General features: G+C 44.4%; 2 protein-coding genes across 3 annotated transcripts in view; one reads left to right on the forward strand and one right to left on the reverse strand.

Annotated features, from left to right (window-relative positions):
• GPATCH11 (G-patch domain containing 11) overlaps nucleotides 1-12606 on the reverse strand; it is a 1168394-nt gene that overhangs the window by 861976 nt on the left and 293812 nt on the right. The window lies entirely within an intron of this gene.
• STX11 (syntaxin 11) overlaps nucleotides 1-12606 on the forward strand; it is a 58618-nt gene that overhangs the window by 38188 nt on the left and 7824 nt on the right. The gene's annotated exons all lie outside the window — the stretch shown is intronic.

Consider the following 12606-nt stretch of genomic DNA (forward strand, 5'->3'; position numbering starts at 1 on the left):
AACTCTATGAACTTAATATGAGCCGATTTATTGAACTACATCTCTGGACGGGCTTACCCCTTACTCTGGGGGGGGGGGGGGGGTAGGGTAATGTTCCCTAAGTGTCACTATGTAATACAAACTCTTCCTTTGCGCCTGGCATATAGTGGCCTTAACACTCTGAATTCCCTACTTTCCAAACTTATCTGGCAGGGGAAAACACCACGCATCTCACTCACTTACTTGAAACAGAACTGGGAACAGGGGGGACTGGCCTTACCAGACCTTGTAGAATACAATTTAATAAGTTTACTGCGAATAATACGAGACTGGGTGTATAATTCTGATTGTATCAATTTAGAGGGCAACAAAAAGCTTGGTAGCCCCTTTAGATTTACGGTTTGTTCTTCATGTCCAACCCAAGTCACTTCCCACTGGTGTAAATAACAATGTTTTAATATCCCCCTTGAGATGGGCATGGAAATGCTTATTGCAACGCTACAATCATTCCTCCGCTTGTTCACAACTGCTACCTATTCAAGGAAACTTGAACTTTACATCAGGTAGCCAATTGAGGGACTTTAAGAAATGGTCCACTCGTGGAATCACCCAACTGCAACAGGTTTTGTCCGATGTGGGGAGATTGCAAACCTTCGCTACCTTAAGAGTCATATGGTCTTACGGACTCAAGCTATTTCTCCTATCTTCAGCTGAAAAGTTATGTTGCCTTCCCGCCCAGTCAGGAATTACACATCAATATTTTAGACTCCCTGGATGACCTATTTTGCCCAGATTTAGATAAATGCTCGGTGGCTATACTACGGAGGAAACTACGGAAACAGTCTTCTCAGCCCAATCACACAGCAGTGGTTGCCCATTGGTCACAAGATGGGAGAGTTACAAATCATGAAAGCCATGATTGCTTACTGTTTTCTTCACTTGAAAGACCTCTCAGGGAACATAGCTCTACGAGAACTCCAGCAAAAATTCTTGCAAAGAGCCTACATTTCACAAGTGCAAGCATTTCTGGCTGGCATTGAAGTCACCACTCTGCCCGCGATGCCATGAGGAATCAGGTACTTTAACTCATGCCTTCTGGTCCTGCCCTAAATCTCAACAATTTTGGTCACAAATCATGACATATCTCTCTAACATCTTGTCTTATTCCATACCACTAAATTCCGATGCTATTATTTTTGATCATCTATCTCCAATATGCCTTAAATCACGAGGATGAAAAGGAAGAGCAACAAACCACGCTTTGGCAAAAGACTACTGACTTCCCCTCTGCTGAGCCAGCCTTTATGTGACGTGACATCAGAGGAGGAAGCTTTCACACTCTGCCCCCATCTGTTGGTGGGAGGGAGAATCCCACAGGTTACTGCTCTGTCAGGACTCGAGGAAAGCCAATTAGCAGGTAAGATGTAATTGTACCTTAAATCCCTTTCCCAAGATATTTGGTGTTTAGGATTATTGCTTGGCTTCAAATGAACTTATATTACTTTTTTTTCTATTTAGACTCTTTTAACACAACTTTTCAAAAAATGTATACTCTCTTCTATATACTTTTTTCCATTTTGAGATGACTAGGGGGATTTTTCTTCTAGGTAATTAGGGGATGGGGTTTAGGCCAAAAGGCCTTGAGACAGAGATCAAGGCAAGATAGGGCCGCAAGACACAAGACCCAAAGGCCACAGGGCAAGGCAAGAACAAGGCAGAAGACCCAAAGGACAGAGCAAAGAACCAGGGTCAGGTCACGGAACCAGAAGTGACACCATGAGAAGACAGAGCTTCTGTCAAGGCAGTTTTACATAATCCTGGAACTTGGACATGGCAAGGGCAGAGAGAGAGACAGCTTGACAAGATTAGGGATGAGACATACTGTGAGGGCCTCTGCTGGTCAGGAGGCGTCATGAAGGTAGGATTTCACCTGTTATACAGCCTTATCCTAACAGTCGGGCCGATACAGTACAGTGCGCTCCAGCAGAGTGCACTGTTTACCCCACGATTGGATGCGCGTTTTGGATTTTGGATGTGCTAGCTTTACCCCTTATTCAGCAAGGGGTAATAGCGCGTCCAAAACGCGCGTCCAACCCCCCCGAACCTAATAGCGCCCGCAACATGCAAATGCATTTTGATGGCCCTATTAGGTATTCCCGCGTGATACAGAAAGTAAAATGTGCAGCCAAGCCGCACATTTTACTTTCAGAAATTAGTGCCTACCCAAAGGTAGGCGCCAATTTCTCCGGGCATTGGCGATATTAAGTCGGAGGTCCCGAAAGTTAAAAAAAAAAATAGAAAAAAAAAATTTGAAATAGGCTCGCGGGTCGAAAACCGGACGCTCAATTTTGCCGGCATCCGGTTTCCGAACCCATGGCTGTCAACGGGCTCGAAAAAAGACGCCGGCAAAAATTGAGTGTCGGCTGTCAAACCTGCTGATAGCCGCCGTTCCTGTCAAAAAAGAGGCGCTAGGGACGCGCTAGTGACCCCTAGCGCCTCTTTTTCACCGCCGGCCCTAATTAAAATAAATTAAAATACTGAATCACGCGCACAGGAGAGTGGCTTGTGCTCACGCTGGAAGAGCGGGCATTCGCCCTCTCTCCCGCATTTTTACTTTATCGGCCCAAGTGTGATTGGTTCTTATAGTATTGGAGGGTTAGGGGTTCAGTGGAGTCCTCTTTGAACATCCTGTTCTCTTGCATTTGACATTTTTGCTGGGTTTTGTTTTTTTTTGTTTGTTTGTTTTTTTTGCTCTGTTGATGTTTGTTTGGATAGTTGATATGGCGTGTGTATTTGGAACAGGCTATTCTTTTGCAAAACTGGGGTTCGAAGGGATTGGGGCGGTGGAACTCGTCACGATTGCTTCATACCGTGGTTTGACTATGGCTCTGGTTGCTGCCTTTGCGACATGCAGCCTATCCCACATCTTTTTCATTCTATGAGGACTATTTGTTTATTTTTTTCAGTGTATGGACTTCAGGTGAGAGGGTGGGGGGGGGGGGTTAGAGCTTGTTTTGATGGAGATTCAACCGGTGGTCTTTTGATAGGATATATTTTAATGCTTATTCTATGTTCTAGATTATGTGGCTACTAGTTAACACAAGCTGTGGGTTTATGAGCTTACTATTATGATTTGTTTGATGGTTTGCCTATGGTACTGTTAGTTTGAACATACAGCAGGTTTTTATATGCTTTTTTTTTTCTATTTATCTGTCTCTTGATCATGTTTATTATTTATTTCATCATTTTTTCTCTTGTTTCTGACCACAGGTTGCATGGTGTTTCTGGTTACACTTATGCAAATTTTGGGTCAGATAAACCTACATAAATTTTGAAACATATCATTTTGGTTAATGCATTTTCCCATTTAAAGGATTCAGAATTTTGCTATTTCTTGGCAACCAAAAGCCTCAAATTGCATTTCTTAGGGAGCTTTGGTTCTCTTCAAATGAACATTCTAAATAGTTTTCAGTGCCTCTCTCTTCTATAAGCAATGGCATCTGTATCCTGAGCCATCGGGCTTTCCCCGTTGTTAATGGCAAAGTCTTTTTGTGATCCTGAGCGCTGCTTCATTACTCTGGAATGTGTATTGTATGTAAAAATGTTTACATTAGTGACTATTTTGATACTAATAAGGATCTTCATTTAAGCTTTGTGTTTATCTAGCTTCTTGAAATCTCTACATGTTGTATAAATGGTGTCAACTGGAATGTTTCTCTTGATCTCCCTTTTTAATATATTGCATGGTTCGTTCTCTGAACAGCTCAACCTAGTCATTTTAAGGTGCTCATGAAGATGTATAGGCTTAATGTCTGGAGAGCTTCTCCTCTAGTAAGTATTGCATCTTTTATTGAACAAGACACAATTCCTATAGCAGGAATTTTTTTTTTTTTTTTTTAAATGTGATTCTTGCCTCACTGTTGGGTTCTGTGATCGACTCTTTTGTCATATTGTCTGACCATGATCTCATCTCAGTTGATTGTGATCTAAATTATATAGTTCATTCCAACAGGCCCTGGAGACTTAATCTTTCTGTCCTTGGAAATGATGACTTTAATGGGCTTGTTGAGCAAACCAACTTTTGATTTTTAATTTGCATAATCCTCCTCCTGACATTAGTACTGCTTTCAACATCTTCCATCTAAGCACTGGGTTGTTGCGCACATGAGTCACCTTTTAATAATCTTAGGTTATGAAGACAGAGTGCTCGACTCAACAGGATTGAAAGACTGGGAAATAAACGTAAGAATGCTGCTCGGCTATCACTCTTAGAGATCTAACTTTGGTCCCAATGTAATGAGAGATGAGTAAAAAATGAGCACTGGACTTCAGCACCCATTTTCTTTTCCTGTGCACTAAGAGTAAACTCCTGACACACTAAGCTAATGGTATGCTAATGCATCAGGAGTTTAAAAAACACTAACCCAACAATCACGCTGATGGAATATCGTGCGCTGAGCCTAGCGCACAGGTTAATGAGTGCATGAATGCGCTTCCACAACCCCTTATGCAATAAGGGGATTAGCACGTCCCAACCAGCGCGTTACTAATAGCGCTCATCACATGTAAATTTATGTTGATGAGGCTATTAGCTATGCAAAAAATAAATGTGTGCCCGACGCCACCATTTTTACTCTCAAAAATGTAACGCCTGCCCGGAGCAGATGTTGCGTCTTGAGGAGCCCCTAATGTTAACAGAAAAGCAGAAAATACTGCTTTTCTGTAGTTCCTCCAGCTTAATATCGTGGCGATATTAAGTCTGAGGAACCGAAAAAGGGAGTAAGGTAAAAAAAAATGTCTTGCTGCTCAATAAATGAGTGCCTGTTTTCCTGACCTGCGCACAGTCACTTCTGGGTGCTCGATGCCAGTGAGGCACTAAGGACGCACAATTTCCCATTAGCGCCTCCTTTTTAATGCAGTGGCTCATTTGCCTACCTCATTGTGCACCTGGGAGAGGTGAGTGGGTGCACAATAGGAAAGCGGGCACCTAGTTTGACGCACAGTTTAGCGCGTCCTTATTTCATCGGCCTGAATGTGGGCACAAAAGCATGCTTAGTGCTCATAAGACTGGTGGTAAGGGACCAGAGTGGTAGTTCAGGGTAGTAGTGGCACCAATTTCTTTCTGCATGCAAAGCCATAAAAGCTGCTTATATTTTAGCAAGGTTATGAGTGCAGTTGAATGACTGCCAGTTACCAAGTGCCGGAGGTCATAATACTAAAACAAGTTTCATGTATAAGGCTGCAAGAAGGCCAAACAGCAAAGCTCTGAAAGACCTTAAAGCTGATTAAAAAGACAAAGGTCAGACAACTAGCTGAACAAATAACAGTGATTTGTCTTTATATTGGAGGTGATCTAGCTTTGTCACAAAGTGTCATTCTGATAACTAGGATATCATTGCCTTTTAGAGAATTATGTGACACTTACGCTCAGCTCTGATGAGCTCAGCAGTAGGGATGTGAATCGTTCTTTGACGATTTAAAACAATCGTCAGATATATTTTAAATCGTCAAAGATCGTTAGAGCCGCGATACAATAGCAATTCCCCCGATTTATCGTCAAAAAATTGTAAATCGGGAGAGGGCGGGAAAACGGCACACCAAAACAACCCTAAAACCCACCCCGTCCCTTTAAAATAAATCCCCCACCCTCCCGAACCCCCCCCCAAAATGTTTTAAATTACCTGGGGTCCAGTGGGGAGGTCCCGGCGCGATCTCCCGCTCTCTGGCCACAGCTGCGTTAATAGAAATGGCGCCGGTGGCCCTTTGCCCTGTCATATGACAGGGCAAAGGTAGCGCCGGCGCCATTTTGAATATTGGCAATACGGCCCGCGTGCAGGAGGTCGCTCCCGGACCCCCGCTGGACTTTTGGCAAGTCTTGTGGGGGTCAGGAGGCCCCGCCAAGCTGGCCAAAAGTCCCTGGGGGTCCAAGGGGGGTCCGGGAGCGATCTCCTGCACGCGTGACGTCGGGAGCCAGGAACCAAAATGGCGCTGGCGCTACCTTTGCCCTGTCATATGATAAGGGCAAAGGGCCACCGGCGCCATTTCTATTAACGCATCCGTGGCCAGAGAGTGGGAGATTGCGCCGGGACCTCCCCACTGGACCCCAGGTAATTTAAAACATTTGGGGGGGGGTCGGGGGGGGGGGGGGATTTATTTTAAAGGGACAGGGTGGGTTTTAGGGTTGTTTTGGTGTGCTGGTTTCCCGCCCTCCCCCGATAAAACGATTTTTTAACCAAAAAAAACTAAGACGGTAAGATTTCCCCCCCCCCCCCCCCTCAGCCAAAATCGATCGTTAAGACGATCGATCACACGATTCACATCCCTACTCAGCAGGAGGCTGAGGCACCAGTAGGATTTCCTTTGGCACATGCTTTACACAAAATCATAAGGTTTTTGTTTTGCTTTTTATTAGGATGAAGAGCGCTATATTTTTTAGGAATGTACATATGGATGGGGGATGCATTTCAATTTGCTGACTTAGGTTTTGTCCAGGTTTTTAAAAATACACTTATGCAACAGACCCTCTGGTCGTTACCATTAAGCCCTGGGTGAACTCTTAGTTAATCCGAGTGGTCTAGGTTAGTGCGTGGGGAGAGGTTACCATTCAGATGCAGCCCCTCCCTTTGAGAGCTCGGGAATGGCCGTGCCCCTGGAAAGGCTTCTTAAGCAGCGCTCTCCAAAGAGACTGGGGGTGGCCTCTTATGGTTTGCCTGAAGTTAGGAGAAGGGGACGTGGACCCTGCGGAGCATTTCTGGTCCCTGCTATGTATTCTGGGGCTGTCCTGATGGCCTGACAGGGGTGGGGGAGCTGCACTGAGGAAGCAGGGGGGAGCTGCACTGAGGAAGCAGTATGGCCATGGTGGTAGTTGGAGGGAAGGGATTAGCACTCAGAAGGAAATGGAGGTGTCACAGGGAGGAGAGGGCAAGAGGGAGAACATAAAAGTGAAAACACTTGAAAAGGGGGGAGAGAAGGGGGGGGGGCAGAAGCTATAAACTGCTTGGCACCTTTCACAGGTGCCTTAAACGTTCTGCAACCTAATATTTTACTAAGAAATTTGTATTTATATGAGCACACATGCTTCCCCCTTCCTAGCCACAGCCTGAGCCATCGGATTTCGGGGATTAACAAGTACGGTAATAGGCAAGGCACGGACAGCCAGGCCCCAGTTGGTGCAGCACACAGAACTATCCCCTCTTCCAAATTTTTTGATCCTCTTTCTTATCCCCAAGCTCAGTGAGATGGGGAGAGCATGCAGTGAGCACAAGATGGACTCACCCTTGAGTGTTGGAAGCAACATCAGCGGTAATGGAGCTTTTGTAGTCACATGTGCCACCTCCTAGCAGCAGCAGCCAAGATAACTAACCGGGACAGGTTTATTCCTTCTCATGCACTTCTTTAAAGAGGGTGCTTTGGTCCAGGAGCGGGGCGGTCTGCTTGTGGCCGGGAACTGAGGGGATGGAATAGAGGGAGAAGGAACCCACGCATGATGAGGAGCTGCAGGGTGTGCAGTTGGGTGCTGGTGGGAGGTGTGCAGCCAAGAGTGGAGAGAATAAAGCAGAGGGAGAGAGCAAGGAGCCCTGAGGCGAGACCCCTCTCTGCGTGACAGAGGAACCAAATGTGGCTGAAGCCCAAGAAAGTGTTAGTGAAAAACATGATGAACCTATGGTTTGCCCACAAAAGCAGCTTGTCCTGCATCCTCCTTTGCAGCGGTAATCTGCACAGTGCATGGATGCAGATCTCTCTCTCTCTCTTTCTTTCTTTCTTTCTTTCTTTCTTTCTTTCTTTCTTTCTTTCTTTCGAGCTAGTAGGCCGATGCAATTATGTGCACTGAAAGCAGGCGCCCGCTTTTTTAACAAACGCATGGCGCCCGAGTTTTTTTGCTAGTCTGTCCACAGTTGCTTTTGAAGAAAATACTGGCAGGCAGATGTCACTGCAGGGGAATATATACTGTGATTTCAGTTTGCTCCGTCTCCATCTGCTGGGAGGGGAGCATAAACCCACTTGTTCTGGATTCATCTGACTGTCCTGAAGAAAAGAAAATTCAGGTAAGTAGTAATTTCTCATTATTCCCTTGATGACATATAATACATTTACATGGAAATTAAAAAAAAAAAAGGGGGAAAAAAAAATCCCCCTCCCAAAGCAACTACCTACTTTCTCAGATGTAGGAGGATCTCCAGTTCAAATGAGTAACATCATGAAAAATTTGGATTCCTGATCACAGAAGGCAATATCTTTATTTAAATATTGTTTAAGGGCTAAGTCTTTTATTGGATTCTGAGCAAGAAGTAACTAATAATGTGGCCCTTGCTGAAATCGCATCTTCAGAAGTCTCGAGGAATGCAGAGAAATCCAAACTATCCTTAGAAATAATAGAATCCATTCCTCCCTCATCTCATTTATCTTCCGCTTCAGGACTGGAAGATAATGGAATTTGGCAAGGGCCGTGTCTTTCCCCTGGGATATCTTTAATACTTCGGCCACATATTTTTTTAAACAGATCCTGCATCAGTATTAATCTAGTAATGGGGAAATTTAATTGAAATAGAGGTAGATATTCAAAAGTTATCTGGCTAGGAAGATGAGCCGGATAAACACATCTGGCTAACTTAGCTGGGATATTTTGTGGCGCAGCCATGCCACTGACCATACCCAGATAACTTTGAGTTAGCTAGATAAACTTATTTGGCAAATTTTAGACATGCAACTTATCCAGCTAACTTAGGCCTGGATTTATCAAAATGCACTAAATATCGCATGCAATAGGAAAAGGGGTGTGTTTTATGGTAATAGGCAGTTTATTGCAAAGTGCGCTATCTTAGCGTTTCGCATAGGTATTAGTGCAAACTGCGAAAACTTTTTGGTACTTTGTGATAAGTGCCATAATTGTTGTATTTCCTACCTACAACCACTGGGGGAGGTGGGGGGGAGAGAGAGAGAAAGAGACTAGCTATAAGGCCCTCATACTAGGTAGATATTTAGAACTCTATATGAGGCCCACCTAGCTATTTGAGGTGAGGTTTAGGTATTAGTGTAGGGGTTAGGGGCCATTTTGACATTCAGAGTGCGATGTACGAACAGAACAGTGCTCCCTTGTGAAGACTTGATGACCTTCGGAGAGAGGAAACTCACCCAAAGATGAGATTTGTGCAATATTCTCTCAACCTAACTTGATGTTACCCAGGTAGAGTCCATCTCTCTCTCTCTCTCTCTCTCTCTCTCTCTTCTGTTCTCTCTCTCTCTCTCCCCTAGCAGCTTAAAATACTGAAAATGCCATATTGCACGGCTTAACGCAAATGAAAAAGGTGTAGTTAAAATCCGCGTTAAAGCTGTGTGATATGGCTTCGCAAACTGTGAAGCTGGCCCACTTGGCCAGAAATCCTGCTCCAAACTCCTCCCCTTTTCCTAATTTGCATCACACAATGCATTATGGTGTTTTCGCATATTTTAAAGATGCTTTTCGCATGCGAAATTGCCATATAGCACTTTGATATTATGACCCCTTTAGCCAGATAAATGTGAACATCACTACTTATCTGGCTAAGGTAGCCGGATAAGTAGCTCCTTCCTGGAACTCCCCTGTCTTGCCCACCGTTTACCTTGATAAATAGTTATCTGGCAAAGTGGTGGTGTTTCTATATTCAGCCATGATCAGCACCTGCCACTTAGCTGGCTAAATTGGGATTTATCCAGCTAAGTGGCGCTGAATATTGGGCCCATAAATTTGTAGCTCTGGTTATGTTCTCAAGTACATTACGTGTTTTCAATCAAAATATTTAAATAAAAAATCAATCAAAACACTCTAAGCAGGGATAAAAAAATAGAGAAAATGTGGACCCTGGTCAATAGTTAGGAGCCAAGAAACATTTTCCTTCTGATAACCTAACTTTGGCTTTGCATTGTCCTTTTTTTCTTTACATTCTCCTCTCTCCAGCCTCTCCTCTTCTGTGTAGTTCAGTGACAGGGGGAAGCCCCAAGCTGCAGGAGTAGTATCTGTCAGTCCCAGAATGGCAGCTCCCATCTGTCCTGGGCCTGCAGCAAGCACCAAAACTTTCCACCCTCACTATAAGAAATGCAAGACCTAGGTAGGTAGCAACAAGCAGCAAGATTTGCTTTAAAGATTTTCAAATTCATATTTTACCACTCTTGCCAGTAGGGACTATCCATGAAATAAACATATCTGAGACTGAATCTGTGGATACTGTTTGGTTTTGTAGGTTTCGTGGACCCTTGGCCTGAGGTGGGAGTTGACTCTCCCTGAGGAAGGTTGTATGGTAGAGGGGCAAGAAAAAATAATGGCAGATTTGAAAGCACAAAAACTACCCAGTCGCTATCCTGCTGAATCCTGTGGGACAAGAAGTCTGAGGTTTTTGTTTTCAGAGTGTTACATAGATTTGTTTTGGCTGTTTCAGTTATTTTATTTTTTAATCCCGCTTTTATAATACAGAAGAACAGTCGGCAGAGCTCATGAAGAATGATGCGGTGCAGTAGGACAGCAGCCAGGCAGTCCAGAGATGCCACATCTGAAAAGCCATATTATTAAGACTTACCAAAGGCTAAAGGGTCAGCTGTGGACACACACACATCCCAAATTGTACCTCAGTGTTTCGTGTCCATCCACACCATTAGGAGATTATTTGAAGTTGGGAGGGGGGGGGTCTACCCTTCATGAAATGTAAATCCACCTCTCTCTTTGTGACCTTAGTCAAATTACCAACCTGAAACCATTACATTTCTACAGTCCTAAAGGGCTGCTTAATATTTAACATGTCTCTTGCCACTAATACTGTATTTGTGGCAGACCTTTAAATTCCACTGGGCAACAATCCTGTTAGCTCTGCAGTGGCAGGACTGAACATTTATCCTTGGGTTTCTGTCATTTGGACTGTAGCACACACATTTTGGCCCACTTGGGACCCGAAGTAGTAAAGGAGTTTTTCTTGTTTTCGGGCTGAGGAAAAAGGCACAGCACCTCTGGGATGATGCAGTAAAATGGACGCTCATTATTGAGCGCCCGTTTTCCTAATGTGCACACAGCCACCTCTCCTGGGCACCTGATGTGATATTAAAATGAGCTGGTGCAGTAAAACGGGCGCGCTAGGGACAAAAACACTGGGCGCCCAGGAGAGGTGGCTGTGTGCCCACAAAAGCATTGGGCGCCCAGACCAGCACCAACGGCTGACCTGACCAAAGCTTCCTCCCCAGGTCTGGCCAGGACAGCCTTCTGAAAGGGGATTGGTCTTCTCACTGACAAGTGTCAATGGAAAGGACCAATCGGGAACAGTCCTGCTGGAGATGAGTCACCGGCAGGAGTTCCTGGCCTGGAGGTGGGATTTGGGGTCTGGCAAGGGCTGTTTTACGACATGGACCTCAGAATGTGCCATTTCAGGTAGAGGACCCCAGGTCCCACCTGGACTGCTTGGCCCATCAGGCCAGACCTTGGGGGGAGGGGAGGAATTTTGGTCAGGCCAGCTGCGTGAAGTTTAATGCCTGCCTCTGAGCATGGGTTAAACGTCTTGCAGTAGTGGGAGATGCGCTAGGCAGTTTCTTGCTTAGTGTGGCTCCTTGCATCGCAGGGTAATAGCTTCATTCATCTACATGGAATTTACGTGTGATGAGCGCTGTTAGCTATGTGCTTGTTTGGACGTGTGTTTTAAACGCACTAATCCCATTATTGCATCGGGAGTTATTCTGGTGCATCCAAAACGCGCACACAAATGCGTGTCAAGCTGTCTGCTAGGCTGAGCACACTGTATTGCATTGGCCTGGATGTGTTCATAAGCCTGTCTCTGGAGGCCTGTTTTATCACATTTCAGATCTGAAAATGGATATACTTTGCATGCAACCATAGTGAGCACTGAGGCTGGGCAAAGAAAGGGGCGTTGGCATCCCCTTGGGACACTCTCTTGCATGGTGCTTTCAGTAACTGCACAAGATGATGCACCTGCCAGAGCCACACGAAAACAGGGTTACAGAGATTTGGACTTTTCACCAGACTTTCTAACTCCAAACCAGGTGCATACGTAATACTGAGACTGTATACACTCAATTTGTGTTTGGTATGGGAGGAACTATAGAGCTCAAATTGGAACTTTCCTGCTAAAATGCAGACCATATGGGTAGACTACCTGGAGATAAAATAAGTGCAAAAATTAGACTTGTATGGCCTATTTAAATGATTCTAAGACTTTTAGCTCGTGTCTGCTCAATTTCTAGGCTTCAAAAACTGAGGGGTTTGTTTTTTTTTTTAACAGTAGTTCCTACACAGTAAAATTGTATTTCTATTTAGGGTGGTTCTATATCTGGAACTGACCCTATTGCACAAGGCCTTCCTATTATCTGCTGAGAGAATCTTATCTTCCTGCGCATGTCATGCTGCTTTTCTCTTTCACTAGAGAGACCCTTTTATATTGTAAAGTAAGTTTACACGTAGAAAGGCTTATTTTAAGCTTTTCTTGGAATCTAGTTTAAACATTTTTTGTGAAGAATGTTCAGTAGCAAATACGAGTTGATCTCCCTCTATAACTTTCATGATGTTTTTTTAAATTATTTTTTGCTTGCATGCTGTAAGCCAGCCTGGATAAGGAAAAGGTTTTTTTTTTTTTAATCTCTGTCTGCTCTTGTTCC

Source organism: Rhinatrema bivittatum, chromosome 3 (genome assembly GCF_901001135.1).
Source record: "Rhinatrema bivittatum chromosome 3, aRhiBiv1.1, whole genome shotgun sequence".
NCBI classification, from domain to species: Eukaryota; Metazoa; Chordata; class Amphibia; order Gymnophiona; family Rhinatrematidae; genus Rhinatrema; species Rhinatrema bivittatum.